General features: G+C 33.0%; 1 pseudogene; it reads right to left on the bottom strand.

Moving 5' to 3' along the window:
* The window catches only part of LOC111155246, a 36,849-nt pseudogene extending 19,757 nt beyond the window's left edge, over positions 1-17,092 (bottom strand).
* Between the last annotated feature and the right edge of the window lie 9,212 nt (positions 17,093-26,304).

Genomic DNA, 26,304 nt, shown 5'->3' on the forward strand with positions numbered 1-26,304 from the left:
TAAAGTTAATTTCTTGGCCTCAGTAATTGTGTAGTAGTTATGTAAGCTGTTAACATTAGGGAAAGTTAGGTAGAAGATACAAGAGAACTCTCCATACTATCTTTGCTAAACTTCAGTAAATCTAAAATTGTTTCAGAATATCAAGTTAGAAATGTTAAATGACAGCTTAAAGAAAGATAATGACAGAATACCCTCAAATCAGACTGTTTCAGTTTGTAATTTGGCTATTCAACTAATTGACATAAAACCTGACAAAAGTTACTTAACAAAGCCTCAGTTTCCCCCTGAATGTAATTCTCTCCCTTGGGAGGATTAAATTTATTACTAGATGTAAATGTCTTAATATATGACTTCCTAGTAGTTAGTATATGTACTGCCTCAAAATACTAAATACTTCTATTAGGGTAAATATATGAGAAAAATAACAGGAATATATAATTAAAAGAAGAAAATCTATAGCCTACTTAATTCTTGAAAATAAAATTAACCAAATAGCATTCTGTTACTGTTACTGTTTGTTGGACATATTGTTACCTGAAGCAGGCAAAAAAAGTAAGTAAATAAATAAAATTAAAAAAAACAAAAATATCTACTAAGTTGGGAAAAAAATTTGTGAACTTTAATTCTGAAATTACATGTATGAAGGATCTTTAAATATTTGAATATCAAAATATAGGGTACCAAGACAAATAAAGAGAAATGAAAATTTAATTTATAGTAAATTGTAACTCTCCTCATTTTAAAATAGTCACTAAGTTAGCAAGACTAGGGTTTCTTTTAGACTATCTTGATTTTGTTGAGTTGGATTTCTGAAATGATCAGATTGTAACAGTGAGATAGACTTGAAAATATCCTTGATACTAACAGTTTTCTTTTCATTTTTGTTTTAAGTATTTTAAAATTTCCTGTCAGATTTCACATCCATGGACTTTCTTTTAATAAAATAAATAATAGTACAGTAAGGAAATTGCATGTAGGGGTGTCTGGGTGACTCAGATGGTCAAGCGTCTTCCTTCTGCTCAGGTCATGATCCCAGGGTTCTGGGGTCCAGACCCACAAGGGGCGCTCTGCTCAGGAGGGAGTCTGCTTTCCCCTCTATCTCTGTCTCTGTCTCTCTCCCCTGCTCATGCTCTCTCTCTCAAATGAATAAATGAAATCTTTAAAAAAAAAAAAGAAAGAAAATTGCACGTAAATAGGCAAAGGTGTTTGTATTTTTTTAATAATTTTTTTATTTTTTTTTATAAACATGTAATGTATTATTAGCCCCAGGGGTACAGGTCTGTGAATCGCCAGGTTTACACACTTCACAGCACTCACCATAGCACATACCCTCCCCAATGTCTATAACCCCACCACCCTCTCCCTACCCCCCTCCCCCCGGCCACCCTCAGTTTGTTTTGTGACATTAAGAGTCTCTTATGGTTGTCTCCCTCCCGATCCCATCTTGTTTCATGTATTCTTTTCCTATCCCCAAAACCCCCCACGTTGCATCTCCACTTCCTCATGGGTTTTGTTTTAATTGTCAAAGATAATAGAGCATTTTTCAATATGGTAACTAAAGTTTAATTAATATATATTACCCTTAGTTTTTTGACCAAAGTTTACATATTATGATATTATAGAAGAATAATAAATCTTGACCTTTGTCTTCCAAATTCAATACACTTGTTAGAAATTCAAAAATTTTTATAGGAATATACTCAAATATTTTCAAGTACTTATCAAGTAAAGGAAGAGTTGATGGAATAGGAAGATGTTTTTTTCTTTACCTATACACATGGTTGAGAAAAGTCAGAGGGAAGAAAAATAAACTCAATGGAATAAAATGTATTCATAAAAGTGTTCTATTAATGAATTAATAAGTATATGCTTAAAAGAGATTTGACAAGATCTATTTTATACTATTTATTTGTAAAAATGATAGATTTCAAAAATCATTATCCAAAGTAAAGAAAACTAATTCCAAGAAAAATCAAGGTTATATGCAATTGTTAAATTCTACCTCTCCAAGTTTCCACTTAAAGGAATTCTTTGTGAAATTTTCTCCACCATAAATCTGTTGCTTTTGGTTTTAAGCCTGTACATTTTGATGTTCATTATTCTGATTGCCTTTTCTGTTTATTTCTCCAATTCACTGACTCACTTCTTTATTCTATTTTGGCCCCTTATTTTCTTTCTTGTGTACATACATTTGCAAGAGTATTAGTTATCATCATGTTCAAAGTGGGATAATCTATAAAGTCATTAAAAGTCTTAGCAGAACAGAATGTGGAAGTTATAAACAGACATTTCCAGCACTATGAAGTTTTCTAGACTTGAGGGAAGAATTACAAATTATTATAGGAAGAAATATGTGAATGCTAAGTAAACATTTGTTTTCATAATTCTCTCAAGAGTATCTACTACAAAGTATGGGTTTCATAAATATATATGTACATGCATGTATATGTATATAAAGGCATATATATGTGTGTGTGTGCTTTGTGTGTTTTCATGTATGTGTATACATGCATTTGTACAGATGTATGTAAGCATGCATGCACATGAGTATGTTTTCATACACATGCACATGTATATATATAAAAGGTATCAATACATCTGTTTGTACGTATGTACTTTCTTGTTTACATACATGTACACAAAAGGTATATGCATATACTTTCATACACATGTCTATATTTTCAAATGATGCACACAAATGAAGTTGAGCAAGAGAAAGTATGAATTTTGTAACAGTAATCAACATGAGTAAACCCTTGCAATCATTGAAAATACTTAAGACTATAAAAACATCAAGAATAATGTTTGCCATATTGTATGGGTCATAAGATAACCTTCCTTCGTTGGTAAAATGTTGTCTTGAATCTTCAAAATGATATTTGCATAGTTTCTTATTGAAATTAAGAGCAATTTGTTTGATAGGCCTTCTGTTATACTTTGAAATGATTGCAAAAGATTGAAAAGTTACAATTATAAACTTATATATCTGGTGGAAAAAATATGTAAAGGCTGCAGTAAAGACTTCTAAACCAAGGTTTCTCAAACTTGTGTATACTTTAAAATAATCTAGCACAGGTCGAAATAACTGATTCTTGGACTGTAACCCTAGAGATCAGTGAATAATGAGTGGATTCAAGAACTCTAAAATTTTATAATGTACCCTGGGTGATTTTAATGCAGTTGGCCCATGGATCACACTTAGAGAAAAAAGAGAACAGTGCTGCAATTTGAATTTCATAATTTTTCTCCAGGATAAGGAACTAAATAGAGCAGAAAAATACGAATTTCTATATAAAGTCTTCCAAGTGGACAGAGATACTACAAAGTTACTTCTTGTATTACAAATGTTTGTGCACATGTCTGTAACTACACAATTTTGGCTAATGAGCGGATTTTTTTAAATATTATATGTGTCAATACTAAGCAAGAAGGTAGACTATATCAGACTTAAGTAGTACATTAAATATGGACCTATGGAGATTCAGGACTATTGATGCATATTAATTAAATAGCTATAAGCTTGTAGGTGCCAGGGCCAAAGGTAAGAGACAGATTTATTTAAAACGCATTTTTAAAGCCATTTGGGATTACAGTCATTAATCATTCATCTCTTGATGAATGTGTGGTAGCAGTCAAGTAGAACACATCTGCTGTGTTGCACCCAGAAAAGTCCATTCTGAGGTTGCACTGACTGCAGTGGAATGTTGATGGCAACATCAGCTAAGCAGATGTGGAAGGAAAGTGGCACTGGCTGTGGCAGTCAAAGGAATACAGAGCCACAAACTTCAAATGCTTTAGACCAAATCAGATGCTTTAGAACATTCACAGTCCTTGAAATGCTGCATTATTTCTTATCATTCCTCAAGGACAGTGTGTGCTAGGGGGCATGAGAATGTTCTTTGCTGTCAATTCTTTGTGTCATTTGCTGTAAACAAGAATTCAAACAAGCTATTATTCAACTAAATCATGTTTCAACAAGATCTAGAAGCCTCATTGCTCTGTTTACTTGTCTTTTGTAGAGTAAAGGGCAAAATTTGTGCTAGTGAAATACACTAGGCTCTGTTGGCCTCACCATGATCTTCTGTGGATATAGCAATTTAATGGCAAAAGACGAGCTCTGTATGTTCATTATGAGGAAGAAAAAAAAGCCAATCAGCCTCTATTCGGCTAACAACCCTAGCAGATATATTGTAATCATGTCAAGTTATATTAAAAAAAGCCAAATTTATGAATGGTTAATGCTACTAGAAGCTCATTTGACCTTCAGATAAGTGGAAAATCATGTTACACTATCTGCATAAATTATTTCTTTTGTTTTTATGTAAAACCATAAATGTCTTTTAATTAGAGGAAATTATGTATCAGTAAGACATATTTCCAAAAATAAGGGCAGCAATACCGTGAATCAGCCTCAGGTAGTGATTCTCACTAAGAATGTATTTTAACATGATGTTAAACCACAATGAAGAAAATTATTTCTTGTATCTCAGTGTGATCTATGGATAATAGAAAGTAGACTTAAAAAACGGTCTAATGGAAATAAAATGATAAATGATAAATAGTAGAAACTAGCACATGGCCTGTGACAGTTTCATGAAATACTCAAATAAACAGCACAAATTGTATTTAAAAATGAATATTGTTTAAAGTATTGAAGAATGTATCTATATACAAGCTAAAACTACCCTATAATTACTTATTTGAAGTTTTACCAATTTGTTACTTATTTTACTTAGCCTTTTTATTTTTATTGAATCCATTTATTCAACAAGAGCAAGCATATTCTAGACATTGGGAATATAGCAGTGAACAAAGAGACAAAATCCACTCATGGCGATTACATTTTAAGAGGTAGAAGGATATATAAGATAAACAAGATAAAGAAGCAAAATGTAATAAGTTAGAAACTATAATTATTAAGGAGGAAAAGAAATCAGGGACACTGCATATATTTGCATGGGATTTTGGTGGGGACAAGTTGAGATTCTAAATAGTAGACCAGAAAATACCTTAGTGAGAAGCTGCAATAGGAGGAGAGATCTTAAGTTGTTGAGAGAGAAAGTTATTTGGACATCTTTGGGGACAGCATTCCAGTGAGAGAGGGCAACAACAGATAAGGCCACCATAAAAGCAATGCCTGGCATATTTTAGAAAGGCAAGGAAGAATGAACAAAGAAAAAGAATTCTAGAAAAATGATTTGAAACAAGAAAAAGGTAAGCAATGGGAAGTTCAGAGCATGTGAAGTCATGTAGGATACTGCGATTTAAAGACTTTGGTGCTTCCTCCCCCCGCCGCCCCCCCCGCCCTAAAAAGTAAAGACTTCTGTGGACTTTCAGATAAAAGGCTGATTTATTTGGGAAGGTTATCAGTTTCCTAGAAAAAATAGTAGCTTTGTTAAGTGTTCGAAATACCTGTAACTGAGCTAGAAACCAGAACTATGAGAGTGATGGAATAAGGCACAGTACCCTCCCTCATGGAGCTGACAATCTGGTTGGAAGACAACCGCTTTGAACAAGCACAGTTATTTAAGAAGTTCTACGAAAGGAAGCATTACAGAGGACTTGGTTAGCACATAGGAGAAGCCTCTAAGGAATCAAGGAATGGTTTCCCAAGGGAAGTCACATGCAAGTTGAGACATGAAAGATCAGTAGAAGTTAACCAGCACGGTGAGAGGGAGGAAGGCCCATGAGAGAGAGAGAGAGTGTGTGTGTCTGTGTCACTCTGTGTGTGTAAGATCTTTGGTTGTAAAGGGAGAAGTTAGTGCTATGTAGAGAATAATTCATTGGAAAGTTTATATTTGATAGTGTACATATACAAGAAAGCAAAGTAGGGTGTTTGGGAATTTGGAAGAGACTAAAGAGTACTAAGTTGGAACTGCAAGAAAAACCTTTATTTCCCAGATGAAGGACTGTATCCTTAGGTTACCAGAAAACTCAAAGGATTTTAAATTGAAAATCAGTTGTTTCCATTTTTGTTTCAACAGATCAACTTGGTTAGAGTTGGTTAAGGAGTTATCAGACTGTTGGAGTGATTCAAGCAAAATGTGATGGAGGCTTGGGTTTGGCAATAAACAAAAGTCAAGGAAAAGGAAGGAGATATATTTCAGACATTTGAGGATATAAAATTTGCAACACTTGGTGATTTATTAGTAGGCAGGATAGTAAAGAGGAAGGAAAATTACCTGATGTCTGGTTTGGGCAGCTGGCATATAATGCCATTACTGAGATAAGAAGTGCTATAGGAAAAGAAGTTTTGTGAAGAGAAGATAAGTTCAGTTAAAAGTCCTTGTAAATATTCATTTGCTGATGTTCAGAATACTACTGGATTTCCTATAGAGAATGTCTAGGACAAGATACACATTTGGCAAGGCTATGTTCAGTTAAGGCACGGGAGAGGATGAGATCGCTCAGAGTGTATAAAATTTGAACACAAGAGAACTTCAAGTGGCACTCTTAAGAGCCCATAATTAAGGAATAAAAGAGGAAAAGGTGCCTTTATGGAGATACCATAGGTAAGGGAAGAAAATTAGAAAATTTGAGACCATGACATCTCAAAAAAAAAAAAAAAAGAAGAAGAAAGAAATATTTAAATAGTGGGTATCCTCATCTGTTTGTGCTGCTATAGCAAAATTTCACAAATTGAGTGGCTTAAAAACAACAAACATGGGGTGCCTGGGTGGCTCAGTGGGTTAAAGCCTCTGCCTTCGGCTCGGGTCATGGTCCCAGGGTCCTGGGATCGAGCCCCACATCGGGCTCTCCGCTCAGCGGGGAGCCTGCTTCCTTCTCTCTCTCTGCCTGCCTCTCTGCTTACTTGTGATCTCTGCCTGTCAAATAAATAAATAAATAAATATTTAAAAATAAAATAAAACAAAACAACAACAAACATTTGTTCTCATAGTTCTGGAGACTGGGAATCTGAGATCAAGGTGCCAATATGGTTGAGCGAAGGCCCTCTTCCTGGTTGCAGACTTCTCATTATATTTTACGTGGCAGAAGAAGCTAGGGAGGTCTGTGGGGTCTTTTTATAGGAACATTAATCCCATTTATGAGGGTTCCACTCTCATGATTTAATACCCCCAAAGGCCCTAACTTCCTAATACCATCATATTGGATATTAGGATTTAAACATATGAATTTGAGAAGAACATACACATTCTAATCATAGCAGAGAGAATGGCCAATGTTGGTAAATACTACTGAGAAGTCAAGTAATGTAAGAGCTGGAAACCATCCACTGTATTTTCTAAGAACTCATTATTAGTAGTCTTGTGGAAAACAGTCTCATTGAAATGGTGTGGACTGCAAAGTTGAAAGGGTGGATGTGGTGAAAAGAAGCAGAGAGATGTGGACATTGTGATAAACTGGTAAACTGGTGTGATCATATATTAAAGGTTTTCAAAGGAGCTCTGTTTTAAAGACAAAAAACATACAAATTCTGAATTAAGTTCACCAATAAAAGAAACAAACAAAAATAAGCAAGAAAAATGGCATAAAGTTGTTCTTTACACCCTCTGGATGGCAGGCATTAGATCATATCCTGTTGAGTTTGGCTTAGAAACAAGGACAGTGTCAACTGGGGAGGAATACACCCAACTCCAGAAGGATGCTGGACTGCTGCATGGTTTGCCAAAAGCTTACCTTACTGAGGGCAAACTCTTCAGATAATTACAAACACAAAGTCTACAACTGAAGCCAGGGTCATATTTCAGAAAAGCCATCTACAGAGAGCAGGAAACTCAAGTTTGCCAAATGCAGGGGCCAAGAGTGTAGTTGATATTGTTCCAATTGAATTATTGCCAAGGAAGGCAAACTGTAAGGGGAACTCAGAGAATTTGAGGATCTAAACTGTCAGGGCAACACATTACATCCAAATGGGTGAACGAGAGAGGAAGACTGGATAATATCAAACATGATGCTAAGGAATAGGACAGCAGGAAACTAGGAGACAAATTACATCTGACAAGAGAGGAGCAGAAGCCCCATCTGGGTCCGAGTCATGGGCCAAAGCCTCGTCTCTGTTTTTCTAAAATGTGAAAGGCTATATGTCAGAAAATAAGCTCAGAAAAATGAATGGCCAAGACTTAGGACTAGCTTTCCTGAGTCCTTATACCCCAATATACCCTCTTGAGGGCCCTTAATATTTAGATACTCAAGGCTAGAAGATTTATTGTAAAAACATAGGGCAAGGGAAGGGCTTTATTCCATCCATGTTCTATAAATGACAGCTAATTTGTTAAAAAAAAATCCCTGACGTAGTAAAATCAGATAGAAAAGTTTAAATGGTAATACATTTAACAATTTCACAAATAGAAGAAAATATAAAAAGCAACCTTTTATGTCTGCAAAGGCAAAATGTGCTTTCTAAAGGAAATAAAATATGCTAAGGATTGTCACAATTCTGTCATCTTGGTTGATTCTGTTGTCATTGTGTTACCAATGAGATGACACTGAGCAAAATTTTGATTCTCAAAGTTTTCCTTGGAAGCTGCAGTTACAGTCAACTTAACAGTTGTCCATACTTGATTGTAAATAAATTTTAAAATCTCACAGTAGAAGCTAGCAAAATTAATAGCACTGTTTCTTTAATGGGGAGGGAGTCATATTTTAAATTTAATTATATCAGTCTTGGTAAATATGAGATGTTCAATTTGGAACTGCTGTATTACTTATTACAAAATATTAAAACATTCTAAAATGAAACATGGGAGATATGTATGTCAAAATAGAGCAAAAAAAAAAAGTTATTTACTGGAAATGAGAACATCAGTTCATAGCAAATGAATTGTGTATTTTCCCCAAAATGTAATAAGAGAACATGCATAATAAAATACAACTGACGGTTATTTTTAGTAACAAATGACCTAAATTGGATAACTAATTTCTAAACCTTGAGGAAAAAAAATCAAAAGCATCATTTGGGATATTTCTTTAAGATAAACTGATAAAAATGAAATTAATAATGGATGGCATGTTGATGAATGGCATGACAGGTAACGGGGTGAATATTGCATCATTTTATTTGGCACAACATTGCCATGTTTCTGTTCTGACAGAGACAATATTCAAAGATTATTGATTGTTGTGAATACTTTAGGTAACATATATATGGACTTATCTATACATAAAAGCTTGACAAGCTATAAAAAAATCAGAGTAGAAATACACTCTTCTTTTAGATCAATATTAAAAACTAAAGATTTTGTTTGCTCTGTTAACAGGAAGAAAGTGTGCCTCTACTGAGGCTTCCATTTACTCTAAAGGATTCTGCAGCTTTCCTCAATCAAAGGTGGTCAGACCAGTCTGTTACAAAACTTGATTCTCACTGCTATGCCTATTAACTGTTAAAACCAGGCATTAAAATGTGCTGTGGACTCTTTTCCATTTAAGAGCACATGCTCTTGCTGTTCTAAATCTCTGACTGTGGTGCAGAGGTGCTCCACACCCAGCGAGGCTATAACTGTTTTATACACTGTGCTCTGAAATTTGTTTTTAAAGACCAACTTTTGACCTCAAAGCCAGAAGGAGTCCTCCATAATATTCCATCTCTTAACTCTCAAAACATTCTCATCAGAATGAATTTTATATGTTAACTTACTTTCTTAATCTCCCAAACTTTCTATTTATGCCACCTACCAATACTCATTATTTCACTATTTAATAAGCTTTTGTCTTATAAAATGCTCTCTCGGCCTAACCAGCATTATTCTTGACTATATCATCACCCACATAGCTAGCCCATTCAGCATCTGGTCTTTTCATTTTCTTCATCTCCCCACTTTAATGGCATTTTTTCCCCCTGCTCTATCTCAACCACTCCTCCTCATCCTTGTTACTTTGTAGAACTTGTGATTACCAAAAACTATATCATAGCTTAGTTTTCCAAAATGTGGTATCACAGTTTTTTGATGAGTTCTTAAAATTTGTTCTAATTTCATGTCCATTAAATTCAAACTCATTATAAAAAGTCTTGTTTGATCAAAGATAAACTTCTCTGCTAAGATTCAACCCACCCCTTGTCCACTGAAAACCCATCCAGTCTTGCCTACTTGAGGACTCTCTTCCACTTAGCCACTCTGTCTTTGTATTGTATTCCCCTTTCTGTGAGTATATCCATTAACAAGTTGTCATGTTTCCATCTTAAAAAAAAAAAACCCAGCCAACATCAACAATGAAATCTCTTGTTCCTACATTCCCTTTGCTCTTCTTGAAAGCAAAACTCTTCAAAACATGCGTATAATCATTGACTGTTTCTTCTCTTTCCATTTCTTTTGATGCCTCTCTAATCAGGCTTTTGCTTGCATCACTCTACTGAAACTTCTCTGGGAAAATTCTCCAATATGGAAAAATATTTGAATAAGTTCTGTGATACTAAGTTATCCTTGACTAGAAATTATAAGTGAAGCTGCATAAACAGACCTCAGTTGACATTTTGTTGAGGAATCTTGAGTAGAATTTGAAAGATCTTGACACAGATGCTCAAAGAAGGCAAAGCTCTTACTTTAGCCTGAATGTTAGGTTCGAGTAGATAAGGAAACACTTAGCAAACATTTTCCCCCATAAATTTGAAGTTAGATGTATTTTTCTGTATCTTCATAGAGTTGTGTTTCTGTCTCAGTGTATTTGCTAAGAGAGGCATAAGATTTTCAAGTAATGCTAAAAGGATTATTTTAATGTTTTTAAAGACTGTGAATGTAAACTTTGAAACTATTAAAGTTTGTTACAAGAAATAACTTTTGTTGAAATGAGTCCTATAAAAAATATTTTGCTCATTTAGATTATAAATATGTTTGTTTTAAGAAATTATAATAGTTAACTCACAATCTCTATCACTGGCTTTTTTCTTCTAAAGTAATTCATAGTTAACCAGATTGACTTCACTTAGGAGTCAGCAGACATTTGAATACTTGGTTTTAACTTTCTTGTTAAAGAGTTTCTGAGTAATGAAACTTATGGCTAAAAAAACAATAAAAATTAAATTTTCCTCTACCAACAATGACTTCTGCTTTGTCAAATCTAGTGTATAGTTTTCAATTCTTCCATATATGACTTCTTAGCTAATCACTTTTACCTTTCCCAAAGGCTTTCTTCATTTGTTTCCTATCCTCTTGGTATTTCACTGTTTATATTGGCTCTTCTTTCTCTGGCTTCTTTGTGGATCCTCCTCTTCTTCCCCAACTTCCCCCAGGGCTTTTCCTCTCATCTAATCCTATGAATTCAGTGCTGTTATACATTTCAAATTTTATTACTGAGACTGCCTTCTGAACTCCTGAATCATTCCCCAATTGCTATTCAGTATCTCCTTTTGGCATCCTAAACAGGAGTCCTATTTTCCTTCTCTACATATTTCCTAAATTTGAAGTTTCCAAGTTTTTCCAATGGAAATGGCACTTTTGTCCTTTCTTTTCAGTTATTCAAGTCTAAACTTCACATGATACCATGCACTCTATTACATTTAATATCAATATTTCAAAAAAAATTATCCCCACGCATCTGAAAAATGTAGCCAATTGACATTCTTTCTAACCTCTGCACTACCATCATGATCTCAACTGCCATCATCTGTTGACTAGACTATGTCCTCCCTTTCAGTCCATCCTCAAGCATGCCACCCGAGTGATCCTTCTAAAAAATAAATCAGATCATTTCACCATTCTGCTTAAAACTATCCAGGAACATTCAGATATATTAAAAATAAAATCCAAGTCATTGCCATGGCGTTTAAGGCCATACCTGATTTGGTCCTAGCTATCTCTTAGATTTTAGCCACCATTAGCCTTGTTACTCCTCAATGAGTCTGTGCTTACTTTATTTCCTTAGCACTCTGCTATGAAATTTCTTTTCATAGATGTTTTCTTAGATGTTTTGGGGGCTTATGCTTCTCTTTAAACATAACATCCTCAGAGTGGCCTTCCCCAAACAACATTTCTTAAGCGAAACCCCATTAATTTTTGTCTTTAGAATGTGCTTTATTTCCTTAAACGTACTTAGTATTCCTTGAAGTTATAATCCACTATTTTGTTCACTTACTTTATATTCATCTTCATCAGAATAACCTTGGAAACTTGATCTTTTGGCCCACTGCTATATGCTTATACTTAGAACAATTCCTGGCACTAAGCTGAGTAAATACTCACTGAATACATGCCCTGGCCACCATCAAACTTCAAGTATTATCATCTTTCCCACTAAGTTCCAGTCATACTTGTCTCATTGTAATTCTTCTACCTCGTTTATCTTATGGTCTCAGAGCCTCTGCTCATACATTCTTTTCAATGTGGAACAACCCATCTTTTCCCTATTTTTTTTTTCCTCTCATGGTTGATTTCATATAGTTTCAATTCTTGGTTTCAATATTACTTCTTTTGAAAGGCCAAGCAAGATTGCCAGGATAGCATTCATTCTTCGTAGCCCTACTTAACTTAAATCTTTTGTTTTTCTCCATGCATTTGCTACCATTTGCTTTTTTTAGTTCAGTATTTATATGAGACATACTAGAATAAACTCTCCATAACCAGTAGTTTTATCTGCATTATTCATTAATGTAAATAGCACAGTGCCAGGGCAGAAGTTACACACTCAGTAAATGTTTGTTGAATAAATGAACATGCACTGGAATGGAGGAGTCAAAGGTGATTCTAACATCAGTTTCCTATTATGTCAATATCAGTTTACCCCATAAACTCTTGCCATTTTTTTTCTTTTCTTTTTGAACTTAGTTTACTAGTCTCTGGTCTCCAGTCTTACTTTCTTCAACTGATTAATTTTTGTCTGTTATTCTCCTTTGTTACTGGTCTTGAAAGCAAACTCAAATTTAGGACACAGAATTTACAGTTCTGTGATGTCCCACACAGAAGAATGACATTGTCTAATAGACCTACATCCTTTCCTAGAACTCTGCATATAAACAGAGAGACAGGGATGAAAATGCTCTATTACTAGTGAATTCCAGGATAATGACTGACTTTTCTTATTTCCTAAAGGATGTCCGAAATCCTTTAATAGATTTTATTTAACATTAAAAATATTAACATCCTTTAAGTTAATTTTATGATCCACTAATAAGTTCCCAGCTCCCCTCCCTTTACATTTGAAAAACACTGCTTTTGAAGATGCAGAAGATCTGTTTCTAAGCTGTAAAGTAATCCCGGGTCTCCGCTTCTGTAGAAAGCAGCAGGCTGACTGATTTGAACACACACACACAGCTACATAAACATAATCATAAATATTTCTTTTAATACTAGTCCTTGAAGATCATCTTTTAAAATGTAAGGTGATGGTGATTCCAACATAGAACCTTGTTATAGTGTCCTTAATATTATTTAAATTGGACCATTTTGTGCCAAAGAAAAATTTCACATTAGCTTAAGAACTTCGGGAATGAGCCATGTGGTCTGCCAACCAATCCCTGGATTGCTATTCATTAAGTATTTTTAGAGTTGCTTTACCAAAAATTGTTATGAAATACACATATAAAATTCAGATAAATTACTTAGTGTTGATGACCTGATTCCTAGGCAAAACAATTGCTTTTGTTTTCTTCTGGAATTCTTGCAATAACTCAAAATACATTTTCCTTAAAATGTAAGAACCTTGCCATAGAAATCAAGGGAAAAATAGAATACATTTATAAAATTTATTTTTAAAATGATGCTTATTTATTTCAGAAAAAAATAAAAGACATACTAGCAGTAACATCATTAAACTAAGGAAAAGTTTTAATTTAATTTAAATTTAATTTTGTATTCAAGATTTCACGAGTAAAACATTTTCATTAAAATATATATATTTAACATTTTTGCTCATGGTCTTTCCCAAATCTGAAAAGTTGTATTATTTTAGGATCTGCCATTTTTAGTACATGCTGTGATCTGTTATATTTAATTGTAATGAGGTGGAATTTCAGTAAACAAAATTTCAAAACCTGTTAAAGAGTTCTTCCCTTGATCGTAATTCCTTCTATGTTATAATCTCCATGTGGATGTTAACTTTTAGCCACCTGCCTCTTGGTTGAGGCTGTCCTTTGTCTGAAGAGCCAATGGCCTGAGCTGGCATTGGTTTCCTGTGTTGGGAAGTGGATGTTAAACTTTAGTGTCTACCATTTATGGCAAAATTCTACAGAAAATTTCTGAACTTCCACTCCAGCAAATTGTGTGAGTGGAATGACCTCTGTCCTTTTTGAGAGTAATCTTTTATAAACAAGAGCTTGTTAGATCAAGGTAAGAGTTACTCATAAGCAGTGTCATAACAAAATTCTATTTGTTTTCCGAATATGTCAAGTGTTATTAGATCATTTGATTTTTCTTTGCAAATTTGGAAAATAACACAGCTTTCACAGTTTATATATGGGAGACATACATATCAAAAGAACAAGTTGGAAGGATTTTTAAATTAAAGGTCTTTGAACAGAAAATTCGTTTATGTTGCTAAATCCCCCTCTGTACTCAGGGAGAAGTAAATAGAAATCTTAAGCAAGTAGGTCTTAGGAACAAAGGATTCAAGTTATCAACACTCTATTTTTTAAGAAGAAAAATCATTTAGAAATTAGGAAATTCAATTTATAATTGGAAATTTTTCTCTGGAATCTCACTTAACCAATTTTCTCAAAATGTATTCTCTGGAAAACTGATATTTTGGTATGTTAATTGGGGTATTAATAAAAGAGTTATTTAACTCAATACAATGATTTTCACAGTATGCTCCATGGACCTCTAGTGTCCATGGATGCAGTTAGGAGATCCATTAAGTTAAAACTGTTTTGATAACATTGCTAACATGTTATTTGTCTTCTCTCCTCTATGTTGGTATTTACATTAGTGATATTCAAGCTAGGGCAACTAAAACTACAGTAGCACCAAACTGAACTTGTCATTGTATTCATGAGTACCATTCATTCATATTACTAATAAAATAAATAAATGTGTGAGTACCATGTATTCACATTACAAACAAAACAAATACAAACTCAAAATCTTTGATGTAGCAGTGAAAAATATTAAATGACCAAATCTCCATGTTGGATTACAAGTCTTAAATATTCTGTGTAAGAAAATAAGAAGGACACATAGAGTCTTTTTGCTGTATAGTGAAATGCAAAGTTTGTATTGAGGTAAAGCATTTTTGTAATTGAGTCACCATCTAAATTAACAAATTTTTCATTGAAAACAATTTTTACTTGAAAAAAAAAAAAAGACTTTATAGGCATACTTGAGCATTTGGCAGTTATTTCTACAAAATTCAAAAATGATCTGTATACACCCATCCTTCCAGGGAAAAATCTGACCTTGCCACTGATGGTAACATTTACACTTTGAAGTGAAAATTGGAACTTCGGGAAATATTTACCTGTCACTTTGTGCTCTAGAGCTTCTCAACATTTAAAGTCTCTTCTGATGTGATCATTGGCAATTTAATAGTATGATTTTTAAATATTGTATAATGAAATGTTTTGACATTAAAAAAATGAGTATAACTCAGTGAATTGTTTAACTGTTTAATATATATTGCAAAAACATGTGTTTTGAATGTTTGTGTCCCCCATCCCCTGCCCCCTAAATTTATATGTTAAAATCCTAATGCCTGATATGATGATACTAGGAAGTGGGGCATTTGGAAGTTGCTTAGGTCATGAAGATAGAATCCTTATGAATGAGATTTATGCTCTTTATAAAAGAGAGCTCACAGATCTAGCTAGCCCCTTTCATCATGTGGAACTAATCAGAAATAAGCAGAAATTATTTGTTTTAAAGAATGATCAATTCTTACATCTTTGATTTTATGGAACTAAATAATAGTAACTTATGCAAAATTAAAATATCTAAGAAAATCACCTTTCCCCAATGTCCAGTTTAGACAACGGTATTGGGAAAATGATACCCTCAAATACTTGTGTGAATGGAATTTAGTACAGATTTGCTGGATGGCAAGGCATACACAATAAAAGCTTTCACATGTATGTAAGAATTAACCTAAGTAAGTAATCTACTTAACCTAACAATATACTCTAGACTGGGAATGGTTGTGAAAGCAAGTTTTGAGGAAAAAACTTACATGTTCAAGAATTGGATATTGTAAAATAAATTACAGATATTATATTTCACAGTCATAAAATGATGTTCCAGTTCAGAGCACAACAAACTATGTATATCCTGTGGACCAAATCTGGCCTACTTTCTACTTTTATAAAGTTTTATTGGAAAAACAGTCATGTGAGTACTTACAATGTGATATCAATGGCTGCTTTCATGCTATGATAGCAGAGTTGAATGGCAGCTGCCATAGAGACAATATGATTCTTTTAAAGCCTCAGATATTTATTTTCTGGATTTTTGCAGAAAAGATTGCCAACCCTTTGTCTTGATGAATGTAGAAATAAAATATATTTGTGGTTTAATGAATTATCTATATCAAATAATCTTACTTTCTCTGTGACCTATGCATACATACAAAAACATGCACATTCATGAACATAATTACTTAACTCTGGAATAGGATGTGTTAGGTAGTGGCTTAGGAAGTTTATGTGTATGATTCATTTAATTTCACAGTATTCCTATGCATTATTATGTCATTTTGCAAATATATAAACTGAAAGTCTGGGAAGTGATATAATTTGCATAACATGAAACAACTAGTGAGTGACAGAGGAGGTTTAAAAACTTACACATTCTTGTTCTTCCCTGTGACTGGCCAGCTATACCTCAAAATGTTAAAAGTGTTCTCTGGATTCTTAGATTATGAGTCTTATTCTTACTCTTTTCATTTGTATTCTTTTCATTCTTTTCTTATGATGAACCTTTATTATTTTGTTATTTATTCATTTTTTATTAAATTTGTATTAAAAAAAATTCTAAATATAGCCATCCCAACTTAATAGTGGTTCAACTTACTTTTTTTTTCTTTTACTTTATAGTGAGATGAAAGCTATACATATTCAGTAGAAACAGTACTTCAAATTTTGAATTTTGATCTTTTCTTGGGCTAACAACATGTGAGATGATCCTGTTTCATGACGTTAGGCAGTGGGAATGAAACTCAGCTTACCTGTCAGCCTCATGATGATGAGGGTTAACAAAATCAATGCACTTGTAACCATTCTGTACTCATACAATCACTGTTTTCTACTTTTAATACAGTATTCCATAAGTTAATTGAGATATTCAACACTTTATTATAAAATAGGCTTTGTGTTAGATGATTTTGCTCACGTGTAAGCAAATGTAAGTGTTCTGAGCAAGCATAAAGTAGGCTGGACTAAGGTATGATATTTAGTATGTTAGGTATACTAAATGCATTTTGGCTTAGGGTATTTTAAATTTGCATTGGGTTTATTGGGACATAACCCCACCATAAGTCAAAGAAGATTTGTATTCAGCAGTTGCGAATTTAAAAATTGGTCAGATTTAACTCATCATTTGTTGGCTTTATCTTCCTTTTATCCTATAGGAAACCACAATTACATTATTTTATAGAGTCTTTGGTGCTGGATAAATGATATAATAACTATTAAACTAAAGCACAAATTTTGTGTGTGTGTGTGTGTGTGTGTGTGTGTGTGTGTGTGTGTGTTATTGTTGTTATCAGCAAAACTCTGGTAAGTCTGAGAGTTATAATTTAATGTTATTTTTTTGAAAGGATGTTGGTACTTCTTAGTGACAAAGACCATTAGCAAAATATTAAGAAATGAAGAAATGCAAAGTTTAGATTTTTTTTTCCTTCTCAAAACTTCTTGCAAGAGTGATTTATTTTCTCTATTGATGGTTTCTCATTCTTTCACCCTTTGAATTAAAAATTCCACAATCCATTATTCTCTCAGAGGACACTGACATTGTAAGCCGGTGGCCTTTTGTCATATGTCTTTAGCCTTAATTTTTTCTGTAGCATTTGACATTATCATATTACTTTTCTTCAGATAATCCTCTCCTCTGACATCTTTTATTGTGTGGTATAGCAGCACTCCTACTCACCTAGAGTGTTGCCCATCTTTGCCAGGCCAGTTCCTTAGCCTCATCTGCAGGGGTTCTTTGACAGCTTCCCTTCACCACTCTATGTTCCCTTTCACTACATGTCTCAGCCACACTGAGAAACTTTTTGTTTGCTAAACCAGCATGCTGTTATCATCTTTAGGTTCCTCCTCAGTGTTCACATCCTTCTAGCACAAATTTTCTCCCTTCTTCATTTGGCTGGTTTCTATTCATTTTCTTTAAGCTTCTACTGAGTTGTCAATAGCCTCCAGAAAGGCTTCCTTAATTTACTAAAGAGAGATTATTTCTTCCTTCATTGGACATTCATTTAGATTTTAGATTGGACATTCATTTTATTTATATTTTTAGAGTAGAATTCTACTGATTTTCTTCCAGCTATCAACAGTGGGCAACATGAGTACTTAGGATGACTGCTTCTTACTCATTTTTCAAAAAGTTTCTGTAGTACACACTACATTGAACATGTAGTGTTCAATGTATCACATACATTGAACATGTATGTGATAACAATTTTTGATATTAATATTTATTTAAGCAAAAACTAGGAGAATGGCATAGCATGTGTCTTCTGTCATGTTACTGTGGTTAAATGTGTGTACTATAAATCTGATGGTAAACATATCTGAAGAACACTTTGATTTCCATGTTTAAGTAGTAGGAAAGAATAGAGGCATATAAGAAAATCTGCAAAGATTAGCAATTTATCTTGTTACAAATGGCTCACAATTTCAGGCATTTTCTTATCATGATGAAACCTGTGTGTGATCATAACATGTGTAGATGTGCCTTAAAATCTGTATGCTATTAAATGTATAAAGTGCAAGTGTTTTGAATTATGTATCAGTCCTGTATTCCATTAATTGGAGATATTGGTTGTAATATATGTCAGAGATTAAGTACACTTTGGCATTTAGAAGGGTGGGAATACTAGATTGTTGCATCTGGCTTTAATACTTTAATGTTAACAAAAAATTAAAAGCAAAGAAGAATTTGAATGAATAATTTTCAGAGATATTTAATGTACTATAAAGTATTGTATTCACTTTTGTCTTGAAAAGGAAAAAATCTGTTCATTTTAGTTTTTGTAATTAATCAAGTCTAAGATACTGTTTTAGTTTGGGTTATGCTGAGAAAAAGCTTGGCATCTTTAGGTTGGACATTGTCAATGAGAATAGAAACCACTACTATAGTTTCAGCTGAAACCAGAGGTAGGTCAAGGGGTTCTAGAAATGGCCACCCAAAGTGCCTGCTATACCAAAGTCATACCTATATTTTATTTCTTACTGAGGAAGAAAAAAGATTATTGTCAATTATGTTATGGTACGATATTTCCTTATCACTTAGACATTTTGTTTTATACTTACTTATTTTTATACTTATTTTAAAAAATATTTTACATTTTTTACACAGGCTCCATCTTTCTTTACACATGTATGTATGTATGTATGCAAAATAAATTAGATAATGTATTCGTAAAACTCATATGCAAAGTCTGACCATTCTTAATGATGCTTTGATCCTAAATGGTCCATGTTTTTGTTTTTTCATAAATTGTGCTATGTGACATTGTGTGTTAGTGATACAGCATTTCTTAAAAGTATGTTCTTCTGTTTCTCTGGGACTTTCAAGTCCCTGTACTCTTTCTGCTTGTTTGGATTCTCGTGGGCAGGAAATGATAACTATGTCACAACTGCTTCCTGGCTGGAGTGATTGTATTTAATTCATTTATTTATTTAGAGAATCAGCCTTAGACTTTTATTTATTTATTTTATTTATTTTTTTGCTGGAGTGATTTTAAGATACATCTTGATTTCAGAGATGTTAAAATGTTAAAAAAAAAAGTCTGCATCTTAGATTAGATGAAGCATGGTATTTAGGCCATATTAAGTAAAGAGAGTGAAAACACTCATCAATTACCTAACATTCGCTGCTCTCTACATTTTTGTAATATAATTTTTCATATTTTAGTGTATATATTTTATTGTTAAGATAAATACTAGTGGAAGATAATTAGATTGAAGATTAATTTATTAAATATTTTCCTTATATACTACATTTTTAAAAAAATGGTGTGATGTGTCACAAGAATGCCAGAGGTAGCTTTCTAGGCTATTTTGCTTAAAAAAAATGTTGTATAAATTTATAGTTGGAAAATTAAAATAAAATTTTATTGATTTTTTTTTTTAAACCCAGAGTTATGTTCAGTCTATTAATAGCAAAGTAGTTTGTTGTGTATTGGTCCAAAGTGATGATTAAGCACTTAAAATTCTAATAAATATTAGAAGTATACCATCTTATGCTTTTGATCTCCAGTTCTTAGGTATGTTCATACTTCATAAGCTTAGAAGTCTTTTTCAGACTGAAGGGGGAGAAAAGGGAAAACAGCTACCATTTATTAAAACTTTATGATCAATATTGAATCCTTAGTAAGAAAAAGAAAGGTTAGTTACGTGGAATAGAGACAGAGCTTATAGATAGCCAAGATTGAAGAGTGGATCATTTAGGCGGGAAGAACCTTATTGCTTTTGCATTCTTGCCTTGATGTCTTCTGTTCATATTTTTATATGCAACCAGATTTAGGAACATGAATTGCCAAGATTGTAAATTTAATATATTTATTATTTTAAAAACACATACCATCCTGGTATGTCATAGATTTCTTTATAGTTTTGATAAAGAATACATCTAAAAATTATAGAAGACAAAGAAACATTGAAATAGGATCATTAAATATTTTTAGAAAAATATTTTGAGCCTTTGAGAGTTCTCTTTTTAAATGTTTGCACATATTTTGATTTTTCATTTTGAGAAGTTCTATAAAATTTCTCCTGAGATTGTTTAAGCTGCTCTCTGCAAATAGTCTTGAATATTTTCATTACAACAGTTCCTTTTGGGTGGGATTTAACCCACATTTTAGAATACCGAAGAGTTCACTAGAAGCTATTTTCCTCAGTTTTCTTTATTTATATTACCTGAAATGGATGAATAGATTAAAGGATGAAATAAGATAAAAAATTTTGTTGTTTTTTCACTTGCCACACACACTAATCAAATGAGTTAAATGGATTAGACATGGATTAAAGCAATAAATTTAAAGACCATATCAAAATATTCTGTCCTATTTTGGCATGCTCTGTCACCAAATAACCCCATGTTATGCCCTACTGATTATATGTGTGTGTGTGTATATATATGTATATATGCGTATAATATATATGAAAGCTTGAATAGATTCATAACTGAAACACATTTTGCAAGATGAGTGGTTTTAAAAATTACCTCTATTTGTGATTTCAAATATTAAGTTGATAATTCAGTTGCTGAAAATAAGATAATTATATAATTATATTATGACATAGGCTTAGTTAAAAATCACCTTTTTAATGGATAAACAGTACAGCAATGTTTGATAGCTCCAACAGCTTAATAATATAGCAAGTATAGCTTAAGTGAAAGCAGAGTTCTTTATTAATCTTCTGGGATGTAATGGAAATCTTAGTCCTTACTTAGGCATCTTGAAGAGGTGATTTACTGCTCTCACTATAGCTACAAGAAAAAGGTACAAAAATCCAACCTTATTTTAGCAGAAGAATCAATTACATAGAGGCATGTTCTTTATCACTCATGTAACTTTGGAAATGACACATTTAACAGATCTCTGACTCCTCAATTTTGAAATGAGAACAATGGACCAGTGATCTCTATTATTACTTAAACATAAAATGTTCTGATTCATAATCCAATGCAAGTCTTTCGTTATTACTGAAAATCAAAGCCATATCCTAGAAAAATGAATGTTACAGAACTTTAATTATTGAAGTAATTATATTTGCACTTTATTTTCAAACATAATCTACTCAATTTTCTGGAAAGTTATATGCATTTTATGACATTGACATTGGGAAAAAGTGACACTATTATAATAAAAAAATTCTAAATATAGTCAGATTTAGTTCCAAAATTTGGAAAAAATCAGACAGATGACTTTTAATGAAAAGGTAGAAACAACCGCTCAAAAATAATATTCTGATAATATAATCAAATGATGCCAATAGAAATGAAGAGGACATCGAAATGTCCACACAACCATATTTTGAAAGAACACTTATAAAAGTTGAAGCAAAATCTAAGGATGAGTTAAGGCTTGAAAAATTATTAGTAACCAAATGATGTGAAGATTTTTAAAATGTTTGAACATCTTTGAAACACTTTGATAGGTCCAGTGTAGTGAATGCAGAAGTCCACTGGCATACTAGATTAAGACGACAAAGAGGAAATGCTTTAACATCCTTCAGTGCCTTTTTTTTTAAAGAAAAAAATGGAGATAAAACAAAAACTTTACATTGCCACTGCTATCACTGCTGCTAACCTTCAAGTGCTTAACTCAAATTTATTTTCTTCCTGAATCTTTAACTTATTTTGTTCTCTTTGCACAGAATGTTTCTCCCTCTCTTCTCTGGCTAATCCTACTCTTCCTTTTTAACACTGTATGAAATTTCCCTGCTACAGTCTTTACTTAACGCAATTTAGTCTAGAACATAATTTATTTACATTTTTAATTTGAACAATATTTGTTTCACTGACTAGACAGAAACAATATCTGTTGGGGAATATATACCTTATTTTGCAATCCCTGTTTTCTAGCTATCTGGCACTCTATCAGGAACGTAAAAGAAAATAATAAATATTTGACAAATATAAGCAAATGAATAAATGATGTATGGCTTATTGTCTCCCAATATCCACTTCCTCCCATCCTTTAGTATAGAATACTTGTAATTTTGCTGTGTACATGGCTGCCAAGGTAAAAACATTCCTAGACTTTGTTCTAACAAAGTTTGTCTGCATAACTAAGTTCTGGCCAATGACACATGAGCAGTAGAGCTGTATCTTCTGACTTGAGCCCTTAAAATCTGCCAGGATCTGTATGTTATGGTAGGAGCTAGTACAGTACTCCTGACATAGAAAATGAAAGCTACTTTTTGAGCATGGTACTTTTTAAAAAGAAGTGCTACTTTTTGAGCAGGAAACGTAGAAGAACTGGGTTCTTAATATTGTGGAGTTAATTATTAGGCATGATCTACTTACTCAGATCTTGACATGAGAGAAATATAAATTTTTCTTAAGGTATTATAATATTTGCATTTTTGTTATTGTACCTAAAACCTATATCCTAATATAACTTAATATAATGTTATCTTGAATGTATTCTAGGGACTTTGCAGTTACTTAATCAAGCACTAGTACTTGAGAGCAAACAGGCTTTTATTCCCCATTCGCTGAAGAATAGTTAGAGATTTTGTTAGCTGGAAAAAAAAAACTTTAAGCAAGAATTGGGCTGAAATTAAACCCATGTTTCTTTTTAGTTCTTTTTTCCTTTATGTTGGGCAACATTTCAATTATGGTTTTACATCTTTGTTATAAAGAATGATTTTAAGCAAAGAAATGGGAGATGGGCGATTGAATTGTTAAGGACAAACATGGCAGTAGAAAAAGAACTTTCTAAAACATAAAGCAAAATACATTTCAAAGGAAATGTGTCAGACGTTTAGAAATATTGAGACTAGTTCAAATGTTCCTGGGTTTTTGGCTCTTTTCTTTTGTTTCTAATCTGCATAAGTGATCTAGACATGGAGACCAGCTGCAAATGTGTTTAATTTGATGATACACAAAGAGGAAACCTGGAGTAAATGCAAGGCAAAGTGAATGGGAGGTCAGAACTTTGTGGTAGAGAAGTTACATCATATTATACATGTGGTAAAGAGAGACTAAATTATACATGTGGTAAAAAGAGAAAATAGATTTAGAATACAAATGAAAATATATTTCAAAAATATCAAAGTATCAACTTTAAGTCATGACTATATTGAAATTATATTAGCTAATTTGCAACAAAATAAAACTGCCCTAGTAGAATTAATAACTTAAATTATTATTCCTTCATGTGCTTACCACCTTGAGAATATTGTCATTTGACTGATAGATGTTACACCAATATCTCAGATACTTTCACTAATGGATATAATGATTATACACATGACTGTATAGAAAGGGAAAGTTTTGCAAAGAAGTTGCTATAAGACATGGAGCAAAACTGGAAAATTCCAAATGAATTTTGCATCAGGGAGCAGTCTTTTTCAGTGTTAGTCTTGAATTGTGTGAGGTTTGGAGGAGGATTTGGGTTCCTATGATTGATTTTTACAGTGATTTTGCTGAAGTACTTTTAATGTAGTTTACTTCAAAACAAGGTTCAATATTATTTTTCCATAAGTAAAATGGAATGCCTTATAATTATTTTAGCATTAGAAATAGTATTAAACTTTTCATGATATCTGCATTTTTATCTTTACCCAGAATCTCTCAAAACTTTAGTCCTTAAAATGGTTTACTTGTGACATTAATAATAGTTTGTATTACTTTGCTTCCAGAGATCATATGTTGAGATTCTTTAATTCCACTTGAAACAACCATTACTGAGGGACCTGAACATAATGTGATAAGTAGATCTCACTTTAATTACTGCAACAAATTCAAAGAGGCATTTAACTTCCGGATTTCTTAGAAACTCTTCTGACCGGAGCAAACATTTAACCTGCCAGCCATCAGTAAGTTTGCCAAGGTTAGCAAATAAAAATAAAGGAGACCCAGTGAGATTTGAATTACAGATAAACACTGAAACATTTTAAAATATAAGTATGTCCCAGCATCTGGGTGGCTCAATTGGTTAAGCATCTGGCTTTGGCTTGTATCATGTGTTGTGTTCCCTGGTCCGTAGTGAGTCTGCTTTTCCCTCTCCCTCTGCATGCTCTCCCCACCGATCAGGCTCTCTCTCTCCTTCAAATAAATAAAATCTTTAAAAAGTATATAAGTACATTCCATGCAATATTTGGGTCATACTTATATTTTAAAAATATTAATTGTTTATCTGAAATTCAAATTTAACCAACTTAGTCATTGACAACCCTAGTCATTGCTTTTACAGTGCTAGGACCGGTCAGGAGGAGGTTTGTCTGCAGGAGGTTTTACATGAAAGAGGGTAAATGACCAATTCCAAATGACAATCAGTATGGTGTCAGTCGGAAATAAGAGTTTAAATAGTCAGTTAGGGAACAATTCTGATTAGATAACTGGCTCCAGACTAAGCAACTGCATTAACCCTTCTCTCTTTAAAACATTTTTTTGAAGACATCAAAAACAAATCAGAGAGCAAGGAGCTACTGAACTAAGGTCAGGTGGAATTCAATGCCAAAATAGGACAGGACTCAACCCTGTATCTTCTATGCTGTCCAGTTACTCCTAAAAGTTCTGTCCCCTTCTCTACCAACCAATAGCTGCTTTTATCTTTAGGAACTTTAACAGTATAGGGGTGGAACTACTCTTTCTACAAACTAATGGGCTGGAGGGGAATAAATTAAAGTCAGCTGCTACCAATGATAGGCCTTCTGGTGAAATAATCTCTACAGTCTGAAAGTGTGACCTGTTAAAGCTGGGTACCAGGACCAAAGTCCATCTTGGTCCTGGACTGCTAGCACCCTCTGGTGCCTGATAAAAGAAAACAAAAAGACTCTCTGGGGAGAAAAACACAATGAAACAAAACAAAGCAACAACAAAAAGTCTTAGTCCTTAAATGACATTTCAAGTATCTAAAAAATATATCAAATATAATGATATTAACAATTATAATATCAAATATAATGATATTAACAAGCAAACAAATAAAAAAACAAAACCAAGACCTAAGTCAGGCTCAGCAGAAACAAAATGTAACAGAAATATACTTCCAGTAATTTCAGGTATTTGAATTATAGATGGTCCTCAACTTAGAATAGTTTGACTTAGTTTTTTACTTTATGATGGTGTGAAAGCTATATGCATTCAAAAGAAACTCTACATCAAATTTTTAATTTTTATTTTTGTCTGAATTAGCAATATGCAGAATAATACTACCCTGTGATGCTGGAGGACAGCAGCAAACCAAAGGTCCAGGTCAGCCATGTGATCATGAGGGTAAACAACCAATACACTTAAAACCATTCTGTACCCATACAATCATTCTGTTTTTCAGTACAGTGTTCAGTAAATTACATGAGATATTCAGCACTATTAGAAAATGGGCTGTGTTATATTCTTTTTTCCAACTATAGGGTAATGTAAATGTTCTGAACATGTTTAAGGTAGATTAGGCTATACTATGATGTTCTATAGGTTAGTCTATTAAAAGCATTTCCAACTTACAGCATTTTCAATTTATCATGGTCTATTGGGACATAAAAACCCATTGTAGGTCAAGGAAGTTCAGTATTATACAAAGATAATTATAAAA

Source organism: Enhydra lutris, unplaced genomic scaffold, assembly GCF_002288905.1.
Source record: "Enhydra lutris kenyoni isolate GAN:26980312 unplaced genomic scaffold, ASM228890v2 scaffoldscaffold40, whole genome shotgun sequence".
NCBI classification, from domain to species: Eukaryota; Metazoa; Chordata; class Mammalia; order Carnivora; family Mustelidae; genus Enhydra; species Enhydra lutris.